Source organism: Lacerta agilis, chromosome 8, assembly GCF_009819535.1.
Source record: "Lacerta agilis isolate rLacAgi1 chromosome 8, rLacAgi1.pri, whole genome shotgun sequence".
NCBI lineage: Eukaryota > Metazoa > Chordata > Lepidosauria > Squamata > Lacertidae > Lacerta > Lacerta agilis.
This window is the reverse complement of record NC_046319.1, coordinates 30433879-30461392: the sequence shown is the minus strand read 5'-3', so window position 1 is coordinate 30461392 and position 27514 is coordinate 30433879. Positions and strand designations below refer to the sequence as shown.

At 43.2% G+C, this 27514-nt stretch overlaps 1 protein-coding gene across 3 annotated transcripts in view; it reads left to right on the top strand.

Moving 5' to 3' along the window:
* The window catches only part of ZNF423 (zinc finger protein 423), a 302228-nt gene that overhangs the window by 342 nt on the left and 274372 nt on the right, over positions 1 to 27514 (top strand). The window lies entirely within an intron of this gene.

Below are 27514 nucleotides of genomic sequence, written 5' to 3'. Positions count from 1 at the left end.
TTTCCCCCCCAAGCTCAGTCCGTGGAGCGGTGGCTCATGCTGTCTCCATCGTCGCCTCATTGAGAGTTTTTGTTTCAAGGCTGCAGGACCAGCGAAGGAAAAGGACGGGGAGGGGGGAGATTCCCTTGATCTGTGCTGAGTTGCAATTCCAAGTTCTAGCGCGGAGAGAGAGAAGAGAGTGGCTCTTAGAACTCCCAAAAAGAGAGGGGAATGTGAGGGGGAGTGAGAATGCCTCTCTTTTTCTGAAAATAGTTGGTAGCTTTAGTTCAGCAGTGGAGCGAATGCCTTGCATGTAGAAGGCCCCAGGTTCAACCCCCCCCCCCCCCCCCCGCCCCACACCTCCAAGTAGGGTAGGGAAGATTTGCCACCTGAAATCCTGGAGAGTTGCTGCCTGTCCATGTAGATGCAATTCTGGGCTAGGTGGGTTGATTCTGTACCTGTATAAGGCAACTTCCACTTGAGAGTTACTGTGTGTCCCATCAGCAGATAGACCACAAGTGAAAGTCACAAGCTATTAAAAAGAGCTACTTCTACAATTAGCAGATGCATTTATGTAGGTTTTCCATGCAAACCTCTTCCTGGAGATTTGTGTGGGCCGCAAGATGCTTACCACCATGTGTTTCATATTGTGCAAAGGGTCGCTACCCTAAAGAGCTTACCAATGCTAAAATTTGAGATAGGGAATACCAGTATGGGTGAGGGAGATGGATACCATTCATTCAGTTGAATGACTCAGACTTGTTTGGACACAGTAGGGCAATTTTTACCTCCTGACAAACTGGGCTGAAAGCTGTAGATTTTTTATTCCAGATTAGTTGCCTAATGCTTTTAGTTTAGGACTGCCTTGTATGGCAGTGCACAATGATATTATATATAGGCATCTACAGGTTGGGTAGCGCATCACTTTGGGACAAGACTCAGGACACTGGTGGGTGGACAGCTCAGGTCCTGTAGACCTCCACAAGGCTTGAAAAGGAACACCAGGCCTGGCTTGTGGTAAATTGTCTTGTAGATGTGGATCCGCAAAGCCCTCACTCCAGAGTTCCCATTGGGCTTTCTCCAGAGTAAGTTGTTTGTAGCTGTAAGTGGGCCACTTAATCCAGAAAAGGGTTTCATGGGTACCACCAGAGTAGGTCTTAGTGCTGCAGCTTCAAACCAGTGAATAGTTTAATAAGTTTTGGTTGGTCTTTCAAAAAGGTAAGCGAGCTTCCTAGCACAAAGTATTTAGGAGTATAGCCCTATGCAGACCACTTAGGTTTTAGCAAGTTTCAGATGACTGTCAGCAGGAGATGACTGTCCAGCTGTAAGTATTACAGTTTTGAGGTTAACAGTTTCACTTACTGTTCACTTGAGAGCCGGTTTTCAGAGACTGGAAATATTTCCATAACACAGCCTTAGCCTGCAAGTTGTAAACAGGTTTACTCTGGAGTTGGAAGGCCAGGAGCTCACTGAGACTTTTGGTGAAATTATTCCAAGGCAACATAGTTCTATGGATTACCATTCTCCTAGCTCTTTTTGAACTGCTCAGCTTCTCCTCCACCATGCCCCATGTATTCCCTAAGAAGAAACCCTCCTTTATTCCACCTTGGCAGACAGGGGTTTTCAAAACAAATGTTTTGAAAAGGGCAACCAGAATGATCAGGGGACTAAAGGAACTCCCCAGTGAGGAAAGGTTGCAACATTTGAGGCTTTCTAGTTAAGGAATTAGGTGAATGTGGGGTGGTGGTGTCACGATCCAGGTGTGTAAAATTATGTGTGGTGTGGAGAAAGGGGGTAGAGTGAGGTTTTCCTCCCTCTCACTTCTAAAACCTGAAGGTGTCCAATGCAGCTGGATGGTGGGTGAATCAGGGCAGACAAAAGGAAGTACTTCTATACACTGTGCGTAATTAAACTGTGGAACTCGCTGCCTCATGATATATGGTCACCAACTCGGATGGCTTTAAAAGGCATTCAGGCAAATTCCTGGAGAACAAGGCTATCCTTGGCTACTAGTCATGATGGCCATATATTGCCTCCAATATCTGAGGTAGTACCACGTGCTGATTGTCACAAGTGGATTGCCATGCTTGTGCCCAGCCTGTGGGCCTCCAGCACTCCTCTGGTGGACCAGGGTGAGAACAGGAAGCAGGGCTAGATAGGCCTTTGGTTGGATCCAGCAGGGCTTTTCATATGATGCTCAATGGCCTGTTTCAGACACTGGCTCCCCACAGTTCTGTAGCTTTTGCTGATCTTGAAAAGTTGAACCCATGTCCGCCTTCCAAAACCCACACCTCTAAATTGCCTCTTTTCTGTGGAATTTGCAAGCCATTCTGCCCCCCTCCTCAACACCACCAAACAAAAGTCACATCCTCTTTCAACAAAAGCAGCCTTATAATAATCCACAGACCAAGGCAGAGCAGGCCTGGTTCATTGCCCCCAAGGGCAGTCTTGTGACATTCTGTTGGCAGCTAATGCCGAAATGATTTTTATGTGGGCAGGAGAGTAAATAACTGCTCTTTCTCCATTCTTGTTGCCGCCACCGTAAGATTTTATTCCTTGCCATGGGCAGGTTAATGGGGTTTTGTAACAGGGACGTGATTTGATCCCCCTCTGGTCTTGGTTTCCATAATGCCTCCCCCCCTTCTTATCCTCCATCCTTTTCCTTGTACTGTATAGAATCGGAAGGAATGGCTCTAAAACTTGTATTAATGAAGGTTTTTCAGTTGGTTAGACAAAACGAGGTTTGATTGTGAGGGAGAGGGAAAGGGTACCCCCACAATCTGGCTCTGTATGTGTGTTTGTGGGGTGAGGGAGTTCAGCCACTTCCTCCATGTGGTGTGAAGGTGCTTGCACTCTCCCCAACCCCTCCAACCATCCATTTTAAAGACTTGTGTGCCCTTGGCAGAGTGGAAGTGGAGTGTGTGTGTGTGTGTGTCTGTTTGTTTGTCTATCTGTCTGCCTGTCTTTGACCACTTGGTACAATGAACAGCACCTTACAAAAAAGATCTGTTTTTGTTTCCCCCTTCGCAATGGGTGCAAACCTTAGCAATCAGTCTTAGCTGATGCGTTAGCAGAGGTGTCCCGGCTTCTCCCCTCCCATTCCCCCCCCCCCGCCTCACGCTCAGGAGTATAAGGATTTGTGGCTCTATTTCTGTAATGGCTGCTAGACTTTCTTGCTGCTCTTATTGCTCAATGCAGACAGTGAGGGCTGGAGGAAAGAGGCAGCAGACTCCTTTGCAGTTTGTGTGACAAAAGTGGATGGATAAGGAAAAGCAGATTCTCTCTCTCTCTCTGTGTGTGTGTATGTGTAAAATTGGGACATGTTGTATGCATATACAATTTGTGATAGTGGCACACTGCTCCTTTTTGTGCCTGTGTGATGTTATCTTGAAAATAATCTAACAGGGATAGTAGCTATTATGGAAGTAAGGAGTGTTTGATGTCCAGATCCAATTTAATGTATGAAGTGAGTTTGGGGGGTGGGGGTGGGAGGAAGAATACTGTATTGTGAACAGGGATTGGATATTTGGTTGTAGCATGGCACATTACTTACAGTATACTATAATCCAATGCATATTTGCTTGTAGGTGACTTACCTACACTGTGTTCACTGGGGCTTACTCCCTAGTAAGTGTGTTTAGGACTGAAGGCTTAACACAATCAAGCAGTGTACGTCACAAATAAAAAAGATGCAAGGAACTTGATTGTAGACGTATTTATAACCACTTCTGGCAGGGGGATATTAGAAATGAATGGAATAAAAGCTGTCACAAGGATACAGTGTCTGTCTGTGAAATCAGTCAGTGAATCATTCAGTCATTTGCTTCAAGCCAATGGTTTGGCACAAGGAGAAATAGAGCCCTGAATGACTAAAATTATCATAGTTGTTTTGTGATAGGTATTATGGAGGGAACCTCAAAAGGCGTGGCCAAACAGAACGCACGCACACAGTGTGCATACCTGATGCCTCCATGTGGTTTACAGAGTTGTGCAAATTCTTATGCTGATTGGTACCATTTCAGGTGGTGGATGGTGATCATTATTGCGCTGATCTAGAAGACAGAACATGGTACAACAGCTTGCTTGCCTGAGTAGTTGGTGCTTCTCTTGCTTGAGATATTTCACACTTCACCTTCCCCAGTTTCAGTTTTAACACTGCAACTCTACATCAAGAAAGCTGCTCTGTGAGTGCAGCCTAAAAGCATGAAATTGGAAATTTGGCATGGCCTAACAAGGTGCCAGTTACGCTCGGGATTCCAAACTGTGAAAATTTAATGGCCTCTGTTTGCTGAGAATATCTGCCCATTTAGAGAGGCAAGTGATTGTTTATATTTGCACCTTGTGGCTTGGTACTTCCAAAGTACCTCCCCATGATTTTCAGATGAAGGGCAGTGTAAAATTTAATAAATAATAACAGTAAATATTTTTAAGTGATATGTACTGTTTGAAGACTTTTGAAATGGCACAGCAAACCAGTTGGCTGAGAAATCTTAAAACCTATGCATATATTACAGGGTGATCATATTCATGTATACCTCAGAAGTAAGCCCTACTGGGTTCAGTGGGACTTAATCCCAAGCAATGTGTGTTGGACCATTTGGTTCAAATCCTAAGCACACATATTAATTCCTGTATGTATAGGACTGCCTTCTTTATGATTTGGTGAGTGGTTAGATTGAAATCCTAAACACTTACTGGGGTGTAAACTCCATTGCTGAGTAAACCTGCATAGATTTTATGATGGATATTGCATGGGTAGCTGCCAAATGACATTTTCTTTCAAATGAAAAGGAAGGGTATAGGTGTTTGGTTTTTTTAAATGCATAATGCATTTTTAAAAATTCAGAAATATATGTTCTACTCTGGATTTGTAACTGGTTTTTGCAATAAAGTTTATTGTATTTTTTTTAAGTAACCTGTTTTATATTCGTAGCATTTGCACACTGTATTGAACCCATAATAATATAAAAACTTTGCCTAAAATACCCTTTCACCATCCAAGAAATCATTTTCCAGATCAAAATATATATTGTCCATTTGCTTTCACCCCACTTTCCAGATTAAATACATTTGTCTATGAGCTTTCCCCTCATTTGCCCTCTTGAACATATTGTCAGCATAGAAAGATACCATTGAAACCATGTTCCTTTGACATAATTTGAAAACTGGTGGGATAATGAAGGAAAGGCTCCTCATAAAAACTTTCCAGCAACTTCTGATAGTCCTGATCCTAATATTTTTTTCTGTTTAAAATGAGGTATTCTTGAGTAAGAAAGGCAGTCTCTTGCATTTTCTTCCCCCACTCCCAGCTAACTGACTACAAATCTCATACTAAATTTAAATGATTATTAATTGTAGACACTGCCCGTTTTAATGTGGCGGAGAAATACCTAATTTTTTTAAAGGATTTATGGCAGGGAAAATGTTCCTTGTATTTCTTCCAGCAGGCCGAGGACTCTTGCTATAAAATCTGTGTTTAAGGTATCATAAAAGCGAGACCTTCACATGAAACAGAAGTTTGAAGGTGTCTCTTACAGATTGATAGTATATTTTAACCTCTCAGCTGTATGTCATCTTAACAGTATGGTATTATGGACCTCTGCAATCCAGGACAAACTCTTGCAAAAGAAGCCCCAGTAGTAATTGATACAAGAAATATAACAACCTCAAGGAGTGAGAGAATGGGGGGGGGGAGAGCGAACTACAACAGGTCAGGTGGATTGGGAGGGGGAATATTTGAAAGCCAAAGTTTTTCTTTGAGGGGGAGAAAGTACAAGGCTTGGGAGGTTGTGACTCTTGCTAGGTTGAGGGTATTTCATTAGAAGGATGGGTTCAGAAATACATCCTGAGATTGTAGCAAAGCAATCCCATTTCCCAGGAAGCCGTTCCAGGGTGGCAGAGATGCATGCTATCTTCTTATATTTGTTTTTAAACATGTTTTATGAGCCCCTTTTAAATTTAGTTAGGTGTCCTCCATCAAGCTGTTCTCTATTCTTTTGGTCTGTTTTCATCCTTGTAGTGTGCATAATTTGGACAATTATCCTGTAACTGAAGCAAGTGGCAGTCTTTGCAATCCAAAATGGTAATTGAAAGTCCAGGTTTTGTCTGTTTTAAAACTTGGAATTCTCATCTTTTAAAAACATTGAGTGTTGTTGGATGGTCAGAAGGCAAATCGGAGATCCACACATGGACTAATGTTGACTGGATAATTCGTGACTTCATAGTGGAAATACTGATTCAACAGCCTCTTCTTTCTTTACATTTTTGTACATAAAGGATAGATTATTTTTTGAGGGCTTGTCGTTCAGGTTACAATCAAGTAGCTAGAACTTTTTCCTCCCCTGTTAAAAAAAATACCCACCGAGTGCATTTTAAGATCTTGGGAGCTAGCAATCTAATAGGTTGCCACAGTCCATGTTTCCATGGAAATAATTGAGATGCAGAGGTAATAAATAGTTCTAAGGTCACAGGTCCTTCAACCTAAGACAGGAGAAAATAGGTTTAAATTACAGAGATCTCTTCAAATAAATGCACACAGGCTTGTTTCCCTAGTTGAAATATTTTTTGGGGGGGGCTGTCAGTTTTTCATAGCATATAATCACTGTCATGATGACAGAGTTGGATATTAGGGCTCCCCTTTTTTGTAATCCCTCCACCCACCCACCCACCCCAACCTCCTTTAGCAGTTTTTCTTTAGACTGTGTGAACCCATTTCTATGTCAAAAGTTTAAGGATTAAATGATGACATCTGTGGTAAAAAGGACGCAACATTCTGTGGGTGAAATGCAGATTGTGTGGTAATAAAAGCCATGGATCTGTGTGAATAGCAAGTTTTAAAGATGCTGATGGGATTCTCTCTAGGTTTTTTTTAAAAATGGGGTGGAATTACTTAATCAGCCAAATGGGTGTTATGCTTTAAGTAAAAATTCGTGAATAGGAACCCATTTTCTTCCCGTATGTTCAGTCTACTAAAAAAAATGTAGTAATTACTGTATCAGTATCATTCATTTAGACTGGTAGTGGTAGAACTATTTCCTTGATAAAGGGTTTAAACCATATAATTAAATACGTTGATTATGTTAACCATCCATTCATAGTATAAATAATGCAAGCAAGCATTGTGGTTGGCTGATAGAGTTATTTCCATTCAATCGAGTTTTGTTTAGGGGCGTATAAGGATAGTTTTGTAATCTCACTTCAAGCTTTGACTAAAGCCTGTCTAATTATCGTGTGAAAAGTTCACACAAATTTAGAGATCAGTTTAGATTTGCAATATGGTGAAGATCCAAAACTGTGAGACACACACACACACACACACACACACACACTTTTAATTGTAGCCAGCTTTTTTTTTTTTAAGAATCCATGGTAAGCAAAGGTGACAAGTTAGGTATGATATTAGCAATTTGCCTATTAAATGAACAGGATATAACTGACATCATTTGAAACTGATTCTGGGTACTTATCATAGGATGCATGGTGATCTCAAAATGTATCAGATTCTTTTAGGTGAAAGGCACTCTGCGTAGGAAAAGCATATTTGCTAAATTTGTGGGTTTTTTCCAATTTTATGAAGAGGAACTTTGATCTGACTACCCAATGGCTTTTTACTAAATTTATATCCCAGATTATTTTAGGTTATTATAGAACAGATAAATTAGAGAGTCCATTTTGTTTAGTGTTACATGTAATTTCAAAAATGTTTGTGTGTACGGTTGGGGAGGTCATACCTCGCTGCGTTAAGCAACCTGATTTCAAACCTGACATGCACATTGGTGGGTAACTTTGACAGCTCCGCAAATTGATGTCAGGTTGTGATGATATTTTTTGGATAAATGTGTTAGTCGGTGATCAAATTGTTTTGCAGTTGAAAAAAAGAGGATGCACTAATTAAGCTTATATTTGTTATCTTGCTTGAAGTTGGAGAATTGCTGTCACCTTTTTCTTTTCTTTTTTGCTTTTGCTTGGCAAAATATGCTGATAGAAACTTCTGATTCGTAACTTACCCACCTCATTTGTGTCAGTCAAAAACAAAAGCACGCACACATGCACACACCCCCCTGCCACCAAACCAAGCTACCTAGGAGGCTCGCTACTTCATTATATGCAAAGTAAATAAAAAAAAAAATCTTCATCCTATTGCTTGGCTCCAATTAGTTGATTACTATGAATGATCTCCTTTAAAGGAATGTTGTTTTACCTATCTTCTCATACAGAGGTTTGATTTTTAATGTCTTGTGAAAAGGATTTCTTTTTGTCTTGATTGATGTCAAGAATGAAAGCGTGATGGTAATATCCCTTTGAAAGCTATTGTATTGTCAGCTCTGGCTGACAGCGGGGGCCCTCCTAGTGGTATAGATTAGCGCTGTAGAAACACTGACATTTTCTTTGTTATATTGCTGTTGTTCTGCTTGCAAAGTCAATTATACAATGTCGGAGCTCAGTTACAGAGTTGACTGTGGAAGTAACAATGTCTTTCATACTTGTTTTAAAGATATAATTTTCCCTTCTTCATTCTCTCCCCCCTCTTCCAACACTCCCCGTTCCCTATCTGCTTCCCTTCCCAGCTGATAGCCAGGGATTTTTGAAGGCAGTGGAATAGTATGATATGAAAATTACATTTTTTGCATTGTATAGTCATCGCTGAGGCTTCCATGATCCTCCTTGGAAAAATAAAAATAAAAAAGCATGTACGGATCGTTCAAACATTTCGGTTCCTCCTTGTTGTGAATTCAGATGAAATGGTGGGACTCTTTTCCCTCCACCTCCCAGGCATCTGTTAAATTAAATTACCGATTATTTTCTAATCAGTATGGCACTGTTTTGGATGTGACATCAGGAGATGTGGAGCGGTTGTCTGAACCAGCATATTGTGATGGAAAGTGCATAGGCTGGGTAAGGATATGTAGCTTCCATTGTCTTTTATTTTCCTTCCAGAGAGTCCAGTGAAGTTTCCCTGAGGAGCACCAGAACGGGGAGGGGGGGAAGCATTTGCATAACTTACTATCTTATTGGCTGAAATTCTTCACTTGTGTATGAAATGCTTTTAATTGTCATTTTACCTCAGATGGTTCCTGTTGGACCCAAATTGATAAATAGTGTGGGTGGAGGGGAGAAGCAGGAGTGGTTATTAAAGGACAAGTTTTTGGAGTTGGTGTGAATTAATAACCAAAAGGTAAATATAACCCAAGGTGCCTAATTTTCTTTCTTGCTTCTTTTGGTGGCAAAAAAGAAGGAAGGGAGAGGCTGGTTAGCAAAGATGCAGTGGATTCATCACCCCTCCCCTGCCCCCCTCTAAAACATTTGTATATAATCAGGGAAGCAGATAGAACATCATTCATTACCAAATTGCCTTAAATAACAAGTATCCAGCGGAACAATCCCTCATTGGGAATGTTAATTGTGGGATTTCTAAATTACTGTTCTAAACTAATAGACAAAAGATTCCACAGTTACCAGTAATTTGTCAGGATTTATTTTGTTTCTCTTCAATAATTGAAAATTAATGTCTTGAAGTGAAAACAGATGTTCGAGCCATCTTCTCAATTGGGTATAAAAAGGGAGGCTTTGTGGATGTACCGTGTTCGCAAGCTCAGTTGATACTGGGCTAATGAAGGGTTTGGTCTTGCCCGTTTGATGGATGGAATATAAGTTTAATATCCTGTAAGTGAAATGAAAACTCCTGGGCGAATGAAAACTGCATCATTCAATTGTGCACTAATTCTTAGAGTTAATATACATACATGTTTGAAAATGGTTTGTTTTTCCATCCTTGCCAATGCACACAAAGGCAAAACTCAACAAAAATATTCTACCCATCCATCTACCCAGTTGTGTCCCTGTTCATCACAAGGAAGGTTGAACACAGAGTCTGGATGGAATTGTTTTCACTTGGGCTACAGGTTTGCAAAGACCCGTTTGCCTGGTTGGCTCTATAGTGAACAAGAATCCTTTCCATGCAGCCAGCTGAAGCAGCTCTTGCAAGATGGTTCTTTGCTTTTGGGTTATCTGTGCATCATAAATTATTGGAGCACCTTCCCAATAAGGAAAATGATCAACTTTTTAGTTTAGGGGGCAAAATGACTAAGGGTGGTTTTAATAGAGGTTTACATTATTTTGCATGGTGTGGGGAAAAATGGATAGAGATAAGTTTCTTTCCTATATCATCTTTCTAGAATTTGGGTCATCCGATAAAATTGAGCGGCAGGGGATGCAAGGCAATGCTTTGTCACACAACTCACAAGAAGCTTGTACAGTGGTACCTCGGTTTAAGAACAGTCCTGTTTATGAATGATTCGGTTTAGGAACTCTGCAAAACCGGAAGTAGTGTCCTGGTTTGCGAATTTTACCTCGGTCTAAGAACGGATTCTGAAAGGTGGAAGGGCGCTGGCGGTGGGAGGCCTCATTAGGGAAAGCGTGCCTCAGTTTAAGAACGGTTTCGGTTTAAGAACGGACTTCCAGAACGGATTAAGTTTGTAAACCAAGGTACCACTGTATTGTAAACACTTCAGGTTGCCTCATGGGAAGCAATTTATAATGAGATTAATGAATAATAATAATGATGGAACTCGCTGCCACATGAATGTGGAAATGGGCACTAGCATAGACAGAAGAGGTCTTTCAGTGGTAACTTGTCACGATGGCTATATGGAACATCCAGGTTTAGAGGCTGTACAGTGGTACCTCTGCTTGCGTTCACCTCCGGTTACGTTTCCTTCGGCATATGCCTGTGGCAAACCTGGAAGTATTTTTCTAGATTTCGCTGCGCGCACATGCACAGAAGCGGTCCCTCCGGTTGCGGAAACCTCGGGATCCGACCAGAGCTCCGGAACAGATCCCGTCCGCAACTGGAGGTTCCACTGTATATATTGAAGTCTCACTTTGTGGAGCAAAAGCAAGGAGAGATTCTTCATACCCTGGTTGTGGGCTTCCCAGAGACATCTGCTTTGCCACTCTGGGGATTCTGGATTAAACGGACCCTTTGATTCAGTGGGGCTCATCTTATGTCCTTATGATTAACTTAGGAGTGCAGGCTAAAAATGATTACAGCAGCAATTCTTGCAGACTTCTATGCAACACTGAAACACACAACTGCTGCAGTGTGAGAGCGTAACCTGTTTATGAAGCAAGCGCCTAAAACTCAAGCAAAGCACATTGGGCTTGAAGCTTTTCCTTCTTTCTTTAGGCGGTGAGTGGTGCAGCAGTTACATCTAATTGGCATCTCCAGCTTGGTCTATAAAATGAAGATAATTTCAAGTTTGTAGAGAGAATGGTTGGTGGCACTATTTATTACCTTTGAAAATAAATCTCAGCTTGGTTAAACTTTCTGTACCCTTTACCGTACAGGCATTCAAAACATGGGTGCTGAAAATGTGCGTGGCACTTCAGCATGCTTTAAAACATAGGGAATAAAGGTGTGTGTAGATGTTGTCACCTTTGTCTCCTGACTTGTGTGCTTTTACTACAGCATCTGTAGAGGGCTCCTACTTCTCCATCTGCATGCATAGGAGTCCTTAACAGCCGTTATAGCAGGGATAGGGAAACTGTAGCTTTCCATATGTTGTTGGACCACACCTCCCATCACTCCTGACTATGCTGCCTGGGGCTGATGGGATTTGGAGTCCAGTAACACCTGGAAGGCTACAAGCTCCCCTTTCCTATATTATACTGCGTGTACCTAAGTCTGGGTGGGCAGAACTTCCCTCTCTTCTCTCCTACACAATTTGTTAACAGCATTTTCGGACACCTTGAAAGGGCTCTTCTGAACAAGAACCTTAAAATTCCTGCTTCCCAGATCTGTGTCCAACCCATCATGCTCTAGGCATCATAATGCTTACTAAGCATGGATTTCCTAATGGATTTAAAATAGCTAGGTAAAAGATTGCTCTTCCGAACTCTTTGTTGACAAGCAGGTACTACTTCCTTCTGCTTCACAGAGATATGTCTTTATACATGCTTGAACTGGCACAATGCTTTGTAAATAATTCCTCTTAGGGGGTGAATACATACCTCTGGCACCTCTGGCATTTCCTGCTTCAGCTGAGGAAAGGGAATCTGAGCAGTGTAAGCAGTTGGCTCAGTGATATCCTGTGTTGAACGATTGGCTGCAATCTTGGTTCTTTTTCTGACTTTTAGCCCCCAAGGGCTCTTATCCCTTTGAGGATGGAAGAGGGTGAGCTTCCTGCACACCCACCATAGTGCTGTGCAGTCACCATAGCACTGCATAGCTTTCCCCTTGGATGTTTGCTGGTGAGAATAGCTGATAGTACAGGTAGGCTAGAGACATTTATTTCCACTGTACAAGGCAGTGACCTGCACAACAGAACTTCCATTTTGCCTGCTTCCAGCTAGATAAGGAATGGGAGGGAACTTTTGTTCTGCAAAACTCAAAGAAGACTCATCCCTTAAATCATTTGAAGAACAGGAATGAATGGGGGATAAGGGAGGGAATTACAAGACTCTGCCGTCAGTGTGTGTAATTCATTTTTAGTTTTATCCATGTGATGCAGGTATGCATTGCATGTAGCCCAGACATGCATCAGCCCTGTCGAGCCCATCTTTCCAAAGGCATTTTTATATAGGATCTCTTAAGACAACAGTCCTTGAACTTGAACATACAAAGCTAGATGGTTGGTATTGTCTATCCCAGTATTACTGTTATTTGATAGCAGTGGTCCAAGGCTTCCTGCAAAAATCTTTCCCAGCTTTCCTACCTGGTTCCTTTTAAACATTTATTTATTTATTGTATTATAGTGCCATCAGTGTGTGTGGCGATTTACAGCAGCGGTAGCAAAGTAGCGCCTTCCTGCTGCAGAACTGCAGCACCTGCCAGCCCAAGCCAGCATGGGCAGTGGCCAGGGATTATGAGAGTTGTAGTCCAGCAACATCCAGAGGGAACCACATTGGCCACCCCTCAGTTTACAGCACACAAGAGGACAGGTCCCTTTCACTTCCTCCCACTGTTAACAGGGTGCTGTGCAGCAGGAGGTTGATATTATGTAGACTATATTACCGGTATGTTGCTCACTGATGCTGCCAGGTAAATCCAGGGGTTTTGTGGTAGCCTACCAGAAGATACCTCGCCGAGGGCCTCCACAACCTGTCATGAATGGAAACCTGTATCTCATGTGCTTGGTCAACAGAGTACTTTGGTTCTATGGAAGAAGCAGAAACTCCATCCATTGTATCCTGGGTTAGATGCTGTGTTGTGGGATCGCATAGGGAGCCATTGTAAACGGAGCCCACCTTTTTGCTAAGGGTGATCAGTCTGAGGCTGGTGTTTCCTCATTGTTATTTGTCATGATTTGTATAGAAACACAATTTTGGTGTTCATATGAAAAGCAACAAGGAGTAGAACAACAATTGAGGCTTCCGAAAATGCCCCCAATTTATCATCCGCCTTTGTCCATCTGTCTGTCTGTCTATCTAAAATAATAAAGTATTCCCCCTCCCCTCCCCTGGATGTGTTAAGTCAACTTTTAGAGCCCTTTAAAAATATGTAATTGAAATTTGCCCTTTTGGTACCTGGGAATGAATTATTTTGAAATGTTGTCATTACTCACCCTGCTGGTGAGGTTTATCTCTTCTGTTGATCCTATTAAATAAACATACTGTTGTTCGCCAGTTTCATGTTGAACTGAATTACCTGCCTCTAGGCTTCTGAATGGTGGTTGGGCTGGCTGGATTCTGCGGCAGGCAGGCATTGACTAACCCGCTTGCTCTTAGATTTTCCATTTCAAAGGGATCAGTTGGCGTTAGTGACAGGCGAAATAGCAAATGCTTTACAGTTGCTTTCAAGAGCTGTACAAACAATAAAAAATGCCTAATGCTATCGGAATAGAACAGTAGGCAGAACTGCAACTTAGAGAAAGCAAAGAGGGTGTGTGTGTGTGTGTGACTAGCATTGGAGGGCTGCAGGATGTTGTTGGGGACTTACCGTAACTAATTTTCACCCTCTTGGGCTACGATAGGATGCGTCATCCAGTGGTGTCAAGAATCGCCTGGGAAGAGGGCATGCACCTATTTTGATTGTGTCTTTTAAACTTTGTGTATAGGAGGTAGATGAGCACCAAAGCTGGTGGATGTGCTACTCCTACACAACATCATTTGATAAATCCAACAGCTCCATTTAAATACAGAAATGCTACATTAATACCTTGACAAAGCACACTGTGACCTGTTTTGGACACAGCGCATCATCATCACCGTTTTATTTGTATGCACCCTTTCCATAGTTAAAACCATGCTCAAGGCAGCTTACCAACTTGAAAAGATATACATGATTACAAACGTAACAACTACTTCTGTTTCAGTGTATCTGAAGAAGTGGTGCATGCACACGAAAGCTCATACCAAGAACAAACTTTGTTGGTCTCCAAGGTGCTACTGGAAGGATTTTTTTATTTTTTATTTTGTTTTGACTATGGCAGACCCAACACGGCTACCTACCTGTAACTGAAATGTAACAAAGTAGTCATAAACAATAAATAAGAACACATCAAAAGTATGCAAAAAACCGAACCACTTCCACATAAATCATAACAAGCTCTAAAATATAGATACATGAAAAAGTAATATCAATAACAGCAATGGCAACACCCAACAAATCCTCCTAAACAATGCCCCAGCCCCAGATGTCTCATCTTGGTAGCATGAGTCAAGATACACACAAACCTTTTTCTTATGTACTCTCCTCCTTGCTCTGCCCCTTATGTTCTCCCTTCTCTTTCGTACCTCTGTCAAAGACTTTCTGAGTTTAATCATAGTTTTGTGTTGCATCTGAACCAACAAACTATGGTTACCAGAGTAATTAACCAGTTGTTGGAAAGGGAAGAAAGAAGGGGATTTATGGGTGGACACAAGGCTCATGCATATCTTGGCTTGACAGGCTGAAATATATTATGTTTAAATTGGCATTGTACTCTGCTTCAGGATTATTTTACAGTGGAGAAGCAGGTAACACATATTACAAATAAATAAAATTGCCTTGTGCTACTAGCACCCTAACCACTACCCATGAGACATTATCTATCTTTGGCACCAGCTAAAAACTATTCCTTTTCCATCAGGATCCCAGAGTGCTGAGTATTGTTGGAGACGCTGGCTGGAACTGTAGGAGGGACAATTGAACTGTAGGGTTTTTTTTATGAAGTCTTTATTTTGTTTCATTTCTGTTTTTCATTAAGTGTTGCCTGAATTACAGTGCTGTAACACAGCCTGGGCTTTATGACAAGGGGCAGGATATAATAGACTGGTGATGGTGATACCTATTAAGCACTTCTCACTGTTTTCCTTAGTCAGAATCAGTTCAGGGCAGCAAGTTGCTTGGTCAATTACTTTCTTGCAACCAAAAAGCCTTAGATCACCTAAGGGAGAGTTGACACTAATTTTAGGATTTGTAAGACAGGCATGTGGCAGATTACCAAGAGAGCTTCTAATTTTTAGGCTAGTTGCATCCACACCCCTACCTAATTTAGTGTGGTTGAGGATGTGTGGGGATAATGGATGAATTACTTCCATTACCATTTGATTCCAATACACCATAGTGATGTTCACCTGAGTCCAAGAATAGGAATGAAAGGGAAGAGACTTATAAGGGCTGCAGAAGGCCTTTTAATGTGTTGGGGTGTTAGAAAATTCAGAATGACTCAGATTCAGGGAAACGGTTTGTAACATTGAAACACATGAGATAATAAGTGGTCTTATGTGCACCTTTTGAGATTTTCCTTTCCTTTCATTCCTGCATTTTATGCTTTCTTTCCCTCTTTGAAGAATAAGCAGAATAAGACTAGCAGTTGGGTTATTTTTCATTCTATTAATAATAACATTAATAATATAATAATAATACTATAATAATAATAATTCTTATGTTCCTGCTGTGTAAACCACTGTGTCATGTCAGAGGTGCATGAGATTTTTGATCTCCACAACATTTTATCTTATTGATTTGTTTAAAAAAATTTTTTTTGCCATCCTAAAAAATAAAATAAATTATTTGAGCTCAAACAATTAAGATTTGACCAGAAGGTTTTCACCGGTAAGAGGTAAGATTGAATGACACTGGACTAGTTGTTTTCACATGATAATGAACATACTTAGCTACCTTCAATCAGCACTACCCATTTCTTGTTCCAGTTGCATTCTGACATGTGGAGGACGACCTCAAGTCCTTTATACTCATTGAGGTTATCCATGTATTCTAGAACCCGGAATTCTAAAATGTTTGGGGAGCCTCTTTGTGTTGGAAGGTGACCGGAATGCCAGTGGGGGTGGAGTTATCATGATGGAGTGGAGCTAGCACACTCCCCCCCCCCCCCGGTCTTCCTTGTGTGTTTACTGCTCTTGTTGAAGGCTTACGTTGTGGCCTATTGTGAATTTGTGGTACTTCAGTTTCGTGAGCGTAATTTTGCCTGCTAGGATCATGTTGGAGATAATTACGAGCAAAATTATGACAGTCCTGCTGTGATCTTCATGCTATAAGTCTTAATTCATAGACTGATGGCTGTGCATTAGAGGAAATTAGGCCGATAGTTAAATACGGGAGTCAAATTACAGTGACATACTTTAGATGTAACTTGCTTTGATTTATTTGTGGCTAATTTCATTTGAAAGACTATAGTGTCTTCAGTCTGGGGCTACTATGAACATTTCTTCACGTAGTAAAAAGTCGGGAGAGAAGTCTTGATGAAAAATACAGAATAAAATTCTCTGCAAGCACCCTGGATGAAATTTATCTGTTTATGGGTTTTCAAATAATAACATTTGAAAGGGAGGATGGAGTGAATCTGAAAAATTGGTCGTTCCTGTGGGAATATTCAATATATTAACATATTCTTTCCATAAAAGGGTTGCAGATCATCATAAGCCATGGTTCTCAATGGAGACTTGAGAAAGTGGGGAGCTATTGGCGTTTGTGCAGGGGTGTCCCCCTTCTCTTTGGATTCTTCCTCACACTTCCCCATTTAGGACATCCCCCCCCCCTTCTCTTTGCAGCCACTGTTTTTTGTCTATAGGGAAGTCTTCGTTACATTTGTTGTTTGTTTCCAGCTCCCATCAGCTCCAGCCACTATGGCCAGTGGTCAGGGATAATGCTAGACTCTCCCAGGGCTCTAGCATCACATTATGGCTGAAAATTATTTATTTATTTATTTATTTAATTTAAATATTTATGAGCCACGCGTTTCATAATTTACTAAAAACACAATACCATTATCTGTACAGTATTCTATAGATCTCCATAAAACAAAATTGAAGCATCAATAAAACATCAGTAAATATCGGTTGGTTAAACAGAATAATTCCTATAGTGAAAGCCTGTCAAACAGCAGCGTTTTTAGAAGATGTCTGAAGATGTCTCCTCCTTAAGCCTAACTTCAGCTAACCAAACTTTTGGTTTTAACATACCGGTAAGCCTTAGTGAGGTCTTACCTAGAATTCACACCTAACCCCTACTCTGAGTAATGGTTTGATACTGACTTAAGAATGGACACTGAGAGGTAATGTTCTCCTCCCAGAACTGTCATGCCTCTCTGACCATTTTGCCCGACTTTGTCAGATGGGTATGTGAGATGGCAAGGTCCCCACCAGCCGCCATCTGCCCTTCCGGAACTGCCTCCAGCAGCATCCATGCTCTCTGACTTAGCTTATTTTCCTCATTTCCACTCCTGGTCTTTTCCATGATCCCCCTAAGCCACTAGTTTTGAGTGACCAAGAGTGTGTTGGTGTGAAGGTGGCGTAGAAATATGTCGAGTGAAATAAATGCCAGTGAAATGGAGAGCCATGATTTGAAGTTCATGGCTTTCCAAAGTTTCTGCCTTGTGTGAGCTCCTTATTATTTTTATTATTTTTTGCATGTGAGCTGGTTTGATGTTCTTGCTTCGTGCTGCAGCAAAGAGGTTTTAATGGATACCAATTTTCCTGTCTGTCTCATCGCATGCAAAGTGACATTAGCAATAACTTTGATTGACAAATACAAAAAAGTTCTGTTTAAAAAAATAAAAAAATTCTTCTGTTGACTAAGTATTGACTCCATGTGGCGATTTGCAATTGCCCTGCATCCAATTCCAGTTGCACAACCTAGCTTTTGTTTTATTTGGGGTGCGGGGTGGGGTAAGGCTAAGGGTGGGGATGAGCATTGCAATATGTTTTTGCTTATCAGGCTTGTACATACTGTAGTTTGTTTCTGTAGCAATGCTATTGGTTTTGACATCTACCTGGGTGGTGGGCACAATTCACATGCTCCATTGTATGTGGTATCTAAGGTAAAGGGACCCCTGACCATTAGGTCCAGGTCGTGTCCGACTCTGGGGTTGCGGCGCTCATCTCGTGTTACTGGCCGAGGGAGCTGGCGTACAGCTTCCGGGTCATGTGGTCAGCATGACTAAGTCGCTTCTGGCGAACCAGAGCTGCGCACAGAAACACCATTTACCTTCCCTGCTGGAGCTGGTACCTATTTATCTACTTGCACTTTGACATGCTTTTGAAACTGCTAGGTGGGTAGGAGCTGGGACCGAGCAATGGGAGCTCACCCCATCGCGGGGATTCTAACCGCCGACCTTCTGATCAAGCAAGCCCTAGGCTCTGTGGTTTAACCCACAGCGCCACCCACATCCCTGTACATTCCTACAAATATGCAGTGTTGTTGGAAAACATAGTGGCCAAGATTGGGCTGCTGGCAGGCATTGCAAGCAGTCGTCCCTCAAGGCAGCACAGGCTGTTGGGTGGGTGGGCTGGCTGGCTAGCCCCAGGTCTTGCCCATTGCCTGAGGTGACACTTGCCTGATCTTTCAGCTTCTTTTGTTCTATGATCTTAAAGTGACCTCCCTCATACTTAGGAAGGATAAAGCTGCCTAATAATGATACTATGTCTTGTGTATTGGACTCTGAAGTTTGCGCTGCATTTGGACGCCCTTTTTGCTTTATGCAACACGAGACTGTTGTATTAAGTGGTATATTTTTCTTCCCACATAACAGCTTTTATTTGCTTAATTTACTTATTTGGATGTTTATTTGATTAGCTGCTTTTTCAGGGGCTTCTATTCAAATGGGCAACTGCTCCTTTCCAGAGAAACAGAAAACATGCATTCACCAATGGGTTTTTCCTTCTTCTTCAAAAAACTGCCTACATATTAACATTTTGAGGGCTAAGATCTGCATATTTTAATTTTTTAAGGAACAAAATAATAGTTTCTCATGAAGCTGTATTTGAATTGCTCATGTTCAAAGGGACCTTTTAGAACCATGTTGGCTTCAAGGCAAAATGTTATATGTGTGTGTGTGTGTGTGTGTGTGTGTTAATTTTCCCACTTACGTTTGTGTTGATATGTGAGGTGGGGGAAACTAATTTTGAAGGCTGTTGTACTGACTTTGTAGAGAGAATGCAATTCGTATATGAATTAGTTTGAGCATTATGTATCCTTATGTTTCTCATTTGAAGCTGTTTGTGCCGTGCTTTGAAAATGTAAAGCATATATAAGTGCTTATTATTACTATGTTATTATTCTCTCGCTGAAAAGAGCTCTCTGGGGAGACTTCTGATTTGCATTTTGGTATTTGGATTCAAAGTGTTACACACATTCCTTTTCTTTACATATGTTGCTTTCCACTGTCCCCCCACCCCCATTTGCTTCTGTTAACAACTGTGCATTTAAACTTACCGTAACTGGCTTCTTTTCCAGTTTACTTTGTGTTCCTGTTTGCTCTTTTTTCCTCTCTTACTCAAAGCCTGTAAAATACAGGATCAGGTTAATGGCCCATCCAGTCCATCATCTCAAAATGCACATTGACTCCACTGTGCTGCATTTTGTTCAAGATGTCTCTTCCCACCCTTCTTTCTCTGCCTTTTAGAGGCAGTGTTCTGGTACTAAGCCGAGTTTTTTGGGAGAAAGTAATGCCTGAAGTTTTCAGCCCTGTTTGCACTCCAGTAAAGTTATTGGAGAGGGAGAATGGCATAGAGGGGTGTGTGTGTGTGTGTGTGTGGTGTGTTGCGGGATACACCACAGAGGAAGTGTATGTAGCCAGCAAGAAGTGTCAATCAAGAATCTCTATCCTGGAAGCGTTTATCGGAGTCAGGAAGGAACACCTGATTTCCTCTGACCTATCACTGTTGAGAGGCCTCCTTGCTGAACTTCCTGTGCCTCTTCTCTCCTTTTTGTCAGAGCTGTTGAATGACACACCTTATTGATGGACTGATCAGTAGGATGTGTATAGCGGTTGTGTTGCATCATTTTAAAGCTAAAAGCCTTCAAGGGACCATCAACATGGCTCCAACAGTCATCACCTCTGACCTTTGGCTATGCTGGCTGGGGTTGATGGGAGTTGGAATCCAACAACATCTTAGAGGACACCACATTGGCTACAAAAACACCCCCTTCTCTTATACCAGGGTGGGGAACCTCTGACCCATGGTAGGGCTGGGCAATTTATAGATATATCGTCCAAAACCGGTTTGAAGTTTGCATCGTGATAATTCTTTCAAAATATTTGAGCTGGCAATATATCACGAATCACAATGTGTGTAAGGGCTAAGCAATACCTGTTTTTCAAGATTGTGATAGCTCACCAGCTACACATCACAATAACACACCAGTTAAACATTGTGATAACTCACCAGCTAAACACTGCAATGTTACCGGCAGCTAAACCTCACAATATCACCAGCTAAACACTGCAGTGTTAACCACGTTAACCACCAGTTAAATATTGCAATCTATCACAATGTCTGAAATAAGGATGGAACTATACAGAGGCCTGTGAGGACTCACAGCAGTGATAAGAGGTGGCAGCAGTAGCAACAGTGGCCTGTGAGGCCTCATGGCGGCAATGGCAACGACCTGCAAGGCCTGACAGCAGCGACAGAGTGATGGTAGTGGTAGTGGGCTGCGAGGCCTCGCAGTAGCAATGGGAGATGGCGGCAGTAGCAGTGGCAGCCTGCAAGGCCTTGTGGCAGCAACAAAAAGTGGTGGCAGTAACGGCAACAGCCTGAGATGCCTTGCAGCAGTGACAAGGAGTGGTGACAGCAGACTGCGAGGCCTTGCATCAGTGACAAGAAGTGGCAGCAGAAGCAATGGTGGCCTGTGAGTCCTCACAGCAGTGACAGGAGGTGACGGCAGTAGCGGCAGTGGCAACAGGAGATGGCAATAGTAGTGGCAGCCTGCAAGGCCTTGTGGCGACACAAGCAGTGGGACTTGTGAGGCCTCGCCATGTTGGCAAGAAGTGGTGGTGGCCTACAAGTCCTCCTGGCTGTAGTGGGAAGCAGTGGCAGCAGCTGTGGCAGCATGCCTTAGTGAGGCCTTGCAGGCTAGCACTACTGCCGCCACGACGACAAGGCCTTGCAGACTGCCACCGTTTCTGCCGCTGCCACCCACTGCTGTAGTGAGGCTTCGCAGGCTGCTGATTATTGTGCCACTGTTGCCAGGCTGCCGCTGCTTCTGCCCCTCTTCCCCGCTGTGGTTGATACTGCCCCCACCATGCTGCTGCCACTTCTGCCGCCTAGCAGGTTTGCTGGCAGTCTGGCAGTCCCAGGTGATTGTATTCACTATGACTAATCACCAGTCCTTTGGATTGTTCTGAATACCACCATTTGGTAGCCAAGCCTAAACCCAAAAGTCTCATTTGGATGCTCCATTTTAGACCCTTAAGTAGTAGCAGTTGCCATGACATTGTCCTGTTTGCCTCTGCGTAGTTCCTTCCTTATATAGCAATGTTTAGCAGGTGATATATCGTGATATTGAAAACCAGTTATCACCCAGCCCTACCCATGGGCAATATTTGGCCCACCAGGCCTCTTCATCTGACGTGCCAAGCTTTTTTGGTCAAGCAATGCCCACTATATTTAACCTTCTTGGCCAAGAAGCTTGACCCTCCAAGAAGCTTGAGGTTGCATACATGCTTCTGCTCCTCTCCATTTTATCCTTACCGCAACCCTGTGAGGTAGGCTAGGCTTCATGGCTGAGTTGGGAGTTGCAACCCCTGTTTCTGAGTAGATCCTGATCTACCTTCTGCTAATCCTAGGCTATTGGAGACATAGTCTGAATCTTTGCCTTAATCCTGCCAGGTCTCCAGTTCAAGACCCACTTGGGCTCTCTTAGAGATGTGGCCTGGTGCTAACTTACATAGGTCTGTCTTTATCTCATTCATGTGCTGAATTCAATACATATGTTGAGATATTCAGACAAAGAACCAAATTAATACAGTGATTAGATTCCCAACCATTTTTTCAGGATTTCCTCTTCTCATCCTTCCCCTCTCCCTCTCTTCTGGAAATTATTTCTTCTAATACAAAGCAGTGTGTGGTTAGAGTGCTGGAATAGGAACTGGAAGGCCAGGGTCCAAATCCCCATTCAACTGGTGTGTGTGTGTGTGTGTGTGTGTGTGTTGACCCTGGGACCAGTCACTATCCACCAGTCTAACCTACCTCACAGGGTTGTTGTGACGAGGGATGGATGCCCCCTTGAGCTCCTTGGAGGAACTGCAATAGGGAAAACGAAACAAAAAAAACCACAGCTCACATATGATTAGATATGAAGCAGTCCCAAAAACATAGCCATTTTTTTTTGGAAGAACAGAAGGGAGTAAAAGCTGAAATGGGGTTTGGGCCAGTAAGTCTATTAAACCTTCCCTCCTTCAGCCATTGACTTTTGTGCACTGGGCACAGATTGTACCCTTTAAATAGTGGCCCTTTCCTTCTCTCCCTCTCCCTCTCCTCCCCACTCCCTGGCCCAGTCCTTACCTCTCTGTCTCCCAGGGATTTACCCCTGCCATGCCTGCAATAACAAACAGCCTGAGGAATGGGGGCAGATGGCTTCTTTCCAAACAGTGAGGGTCTGTCTCCTCTGGGCTTGTTCCCTGCTGAGCCGGCAACAACAGCAGCCCAGGGAATCGGGCAGATGGTCTACTGGCCGCTACTGGAGTAATTGTCTCGGCTGGTTGCCTCTGCAGCTAGCAAAACCCTCTGTTTTGTAGGCCCCCATCAAAGTGATCATATTTTCTTTTTTTCTCTTCCCACCCACTCTATGACCTGTTTTTCTACTTCGTACTTTCTCCTTCTCTCTCTCTCTCTCTCTCTCTCTCTCTCTCTCTCTCTCTCTCTTTATTGCCCTACCATCTGGAGATGCAATACCTAGGAAGCTTGAAGCATGAAACCAGCACCCTCGTGCTGTTTCAAAACACACACCTGAGCGAGGTTTTCTGTAGGTGGCACAAACGGTGCTTTTTAAAACTCATCACCTCTCAAGCACTCATCTTCCTGCTTGGAAGTATTTAAAAGGCGTGATTTTTGAAAACACTTCTCTTCCTCAACAGCATCAGCATCAGTGAGGATTTAAACAAATACTGTGAGTTGTTTTTTTTTTTTTAAACTTTTTGGTTTTTCTTCTTTTTCTTTATCCCCACATTGAGAAGATTAAAAGTGACTATGTGACATTCCTATGCTGATTCCACATTGTTGCCTGGGAACAGGACACTTCAGCTGGCTCCCACCACCCAGGAGGATGGGATACCTCCATAGTGGCAGGTCCTGTCTGACCTGGGCTTTGGATTCCCAGGGTGGTGAGCTGCAGTTGGGCTCTGTGTCCATGGTTAGCATGGTTTGGAATTCTCTGGTGTAGGAGGCAGTGAGAATACACAGCTTCTCTGCCACCTCTGGGCGAAACTGCCACCCTTTTGATGCATTCTATCATTACCAGTGCTGAAGTTTCAAGTGCCAATCCTGTTTGGTCTTGCATGTGGAATGGTGCAGGAACACCATTTATGAAGAAGGGCTTTAGCACAGTGGTGGGCCACCTGCTGCAGAAGGCCACCGGTTCAATCCCCAGCATCTCCAGGTAGAGCTGGGAGAGAACCCAGTCCGAAATCTTGGAGAGCCACTGCCAGCCAGTGTAGATAATACTGAACTAGATGAACCAGTGGGTTCCTGTGTTATCCTGGCAGGGGTGCCAGCTGTTTTTGGGCTACATCTTCCATCATCCCGAGCTAGCAGGACCAGTGGTCATGGATGATTGGAATTGTAGTCTAAAAACAGCTGGAGAAACTGTGGACTAGAGATTCCAAGGGTTAGAAATGGGTACGTTTTGAATGCAAAGCATTCACTCTACCAGTAAGCTATGGAAGCTTCTCTAAAGCTAAAGGCTCCCCTTCCCTTCCCAAGCAGGCTTGTGGATTTCAACTATTCCAAGGATGATCCCTGCTATTGAGGAAAAGGCTCCTGGGGCAAAGGACCCTTATGAGTCCCCTAGTTTAGTTAGCTTTTTGCCCCCAAGGGAAGGGCTGTAGTTCAGTGGTAGGGCACTTGCTTTGCATGTAGAGGGTCCCCGGTTCAATCCCCATTGGCATATTCAGTTAGGGATGGGAATGTCCCATGCCTGAATCTCTGGAGAGCCTTTGCCAGTTAGTGTAGACTAAACTACAGTCCATGGACCGACCAGCAGAGGCCTGCAAGCTTCATTCAGGTGGTCCATGGCGAGAAGAACTCCAAAATTTGAATTCTATAGAATTTGCATTGTGATACAGCAAAATACAACACAAGAAAGAAACAGTAAGAACACCACTAAAAAGCATGCAGCATCTGGCATAGTACATTACAACAGGCAGGGGGAAAAACCTTTAAGCCTAAGACCCTCAGCAATTTCCAAGTGGTCTGTTGGGGAAAAGGTTCTGGGAACTACTGATGTAGACAGCACAAAGGTAGATGGACCAATTTTCTGACCCACAATAAGGCAGCTTCCAATGCCCCTGATTTTTAACATACCACATTATTTCTCAAGTTACTTTCCATCACTATTTCATTTTTTTTTGCCCCCTCCTGATATAGCTAATGACTTGAGAACCTCCATGTTCAGAGGCAGTTGTGCCACTGAATGCCGGTTGCTGGGGAGCAACAGCAGGCAAGGAGGATTGTGCTTTTTAATCCTGCTTGTGGTCTTTCCCCAGAGGCATCCAGTTGCTCAAGGCACAAAGTGGGATGTTGGGCTGAGATGGACCTTTTGGTCTGTCCCAGCAGGGCTTTCCTTCAGCTGCAAGCAGTGGGATGGCGCTGAGGCTGGTCTCTGCAGCAGCTGGCAATCTGCACATGCTCCTGTCATCCCTCATGGACCTCTGGCTTTTCTTACCCCCTTGCACAGCATCGTATTTATTTGTCCCTGGTGAATTTATATCCCCCCCCCCATTTCTGCTGCCTGCTGGAAAGTATATTCTCAGTGGGTTAGCGAAGACTACTGGTCTCCAGCCAAAGGTCTCCTCCCCCCCTCCTCACTCCCTCCCCTCCTCCCAAGGCACCTGATTCTCTTTCTCTCTCCGTCCCCAAAGAGAGCTTTGGTGCTCTGGAGCATCTGTGTTCCATGCCCAGCAGGGAAGAGACGGAAAATCATGCTGTGGGACCCGCTGACTTTGTTCTGCCTTTGTTCTTCAGGGTGTTGCCTGCAACATTTCTGTGGCAGCCAACTTGTCGCTGACCACTGGGCTCCCTTAATCCTGAGCCGGAGGATTAGTCCAGCCGAGCCCTGCTCTCCTTTTATTCCCTCCCTCGGTTATATTTTGCGCCCCAGCTGACATGTAGTTTGCCCCCCTGCCTATCTTTGTGATTGGCTCCTCCAGTTTTCGAGAAAGCTTTTTCTCCTGACAGGAGGGAGAGTTTGCTCGATTGATTTTCCCCTCACCCTCTCTTTCCACCCCCACCCCCTGCCCCAAATCTCCCCCTTTCCCCCTCCTGTCCTTTTAATCAGGGGGTTTGGAATTTTGTGCTCAAGCAACAGTTCTGCAACTCAGGAGGAAAAACAATCCTACAATCTGCAGCTAGAATATACTGTATTGTGCAAATTTGGCAGGCTGCAAGGGGGCTGCTTTGTTGGGATCCTGCTTTGCTGGAGATGTGCTAAACCTGCTCTGTGTGTGTGTGTGTGTGTGTGTGTGTGTGTGTGGCTGAGAGAGGTGAAGCAAATGGAGCCACAAACCAGGAAAGGGATGTTTGACGGTTCATACAATGGCAGGAGTAATATTGCTTTCCGTCTCACATAGGTTTACACATTTTTATTTGCTTATTTCTTAAAAAAGAAAACACTTTAAAGCAAAAACTGGATACATACTTTTTGTGTGTGTAGGGGTGGAGTACTTGCCCAGTTTGCCTGTCATGCTAAGCACAACAGAGCACGAATTCAAGTGCTTCAAGTGAAAATCGTGGCTGCTTTGCTTCTTCCTGGGTCCCGCTGCTGGAGTTCAGCTATGGTTTGGCTTAGCATTACTTGTGAACCCAGACTTATGACTTCTCTTGCTCCCAACAACTGCGAGTCAAGGTAGTCAAGGTTTGTTCTTGGCGTTACCATTCATGGTTTGTTTGGCTTAGCTCCTGGAGAAGTGAAGAAGCTGCAAAGTACCCTCATGCTTGTTCATTCACACTTAGCCATGGTTGGGCTTAGTGTTATGTGTGAGCTTAATTCAAATCTGCATGACAAGGTGCCCTCCCGTTGCTCTGTTCCAACTTCGGCCAACCTAGCAGTTCTAAAGCACGCCAGTGCAAATAGATAAATAGGTACCAATACCGTGGGAAGTTTTCCCGTGCACTCTGGCTTCCGTCACGGTGTTCCATTGCGCCAGAAGTGGTTTAGTCATGCTGGCCACATGACCTGGAAAGTTGTCTGTGGAGAAACACCGGCTCCCTCGGCCTGAAGTGAGATGAGTGCTGTACCCCATAGTCACCTTTAACTGGATTTAACCATCTAGGGGTCCTTCACCTTTACCTTTATGTGTGAGCTGGGGCAGAGTCTGGCTTGTGGACAGTGGTGACCCATGGAGAGAATCAACTTGCTGGTTGAATTTATGGTTCATGGAAAGGCTAATAGATAAAACTTTAGGTGAGGTAAAATCTGTTTAGCGCCTTCTCTCATCAACAAATTGCTCAGACTGGAGAACCAAGCCTTGGAGAGGGAGAGCTAATATACAGCCCACAGAGCCCCTATTGGCTCCCCAGGTCACCTGAGTTTGGGCTGATTGGCTGCAGTTTCCCTTCCTGCCACTGTCAGATGTGTGTGCTGTGGATCACCAAAATCTCAGGCCAGCAAGTCCATCCTGTAGACTTGTATCGGATCCTACTGTCATAAGCTGTCCTTTCTGTATAGCCCTGGCTTGAATCTACATAAACAAGTTCTCAACATTTTATTATTTTTCAAACCACTGTTAAGTGAGTTCAAGCAACCTAAAGTATTCATTTATTTGCTCCATGCTGTATTTAAACTTGAGTGTAAGCTTATTTGCTTGTGGTATTCAGTTTGCTCCAAAAAGTAAATAAGAATAATAAAAAACAACACAGAACCTCAACCGTTGCTAATAATATTGCATTGTTTTCTGTGTTTGTAGCAAGTAGTATTAAGGGCTTGTTCTGTATCTATTTATGGGATTTCCCCACGGACACAAACTCTTCAGAGGGTTCTGTTCATGACGTAGCTAGATCTCAGCAAGAGATTTTGCTGGTGGCCTTGCATCCTGTTCCATTGTCTGTGAAGGAAGAGGCATATTTCTGTGATGGTGTCAATATTTCCTATAGGATA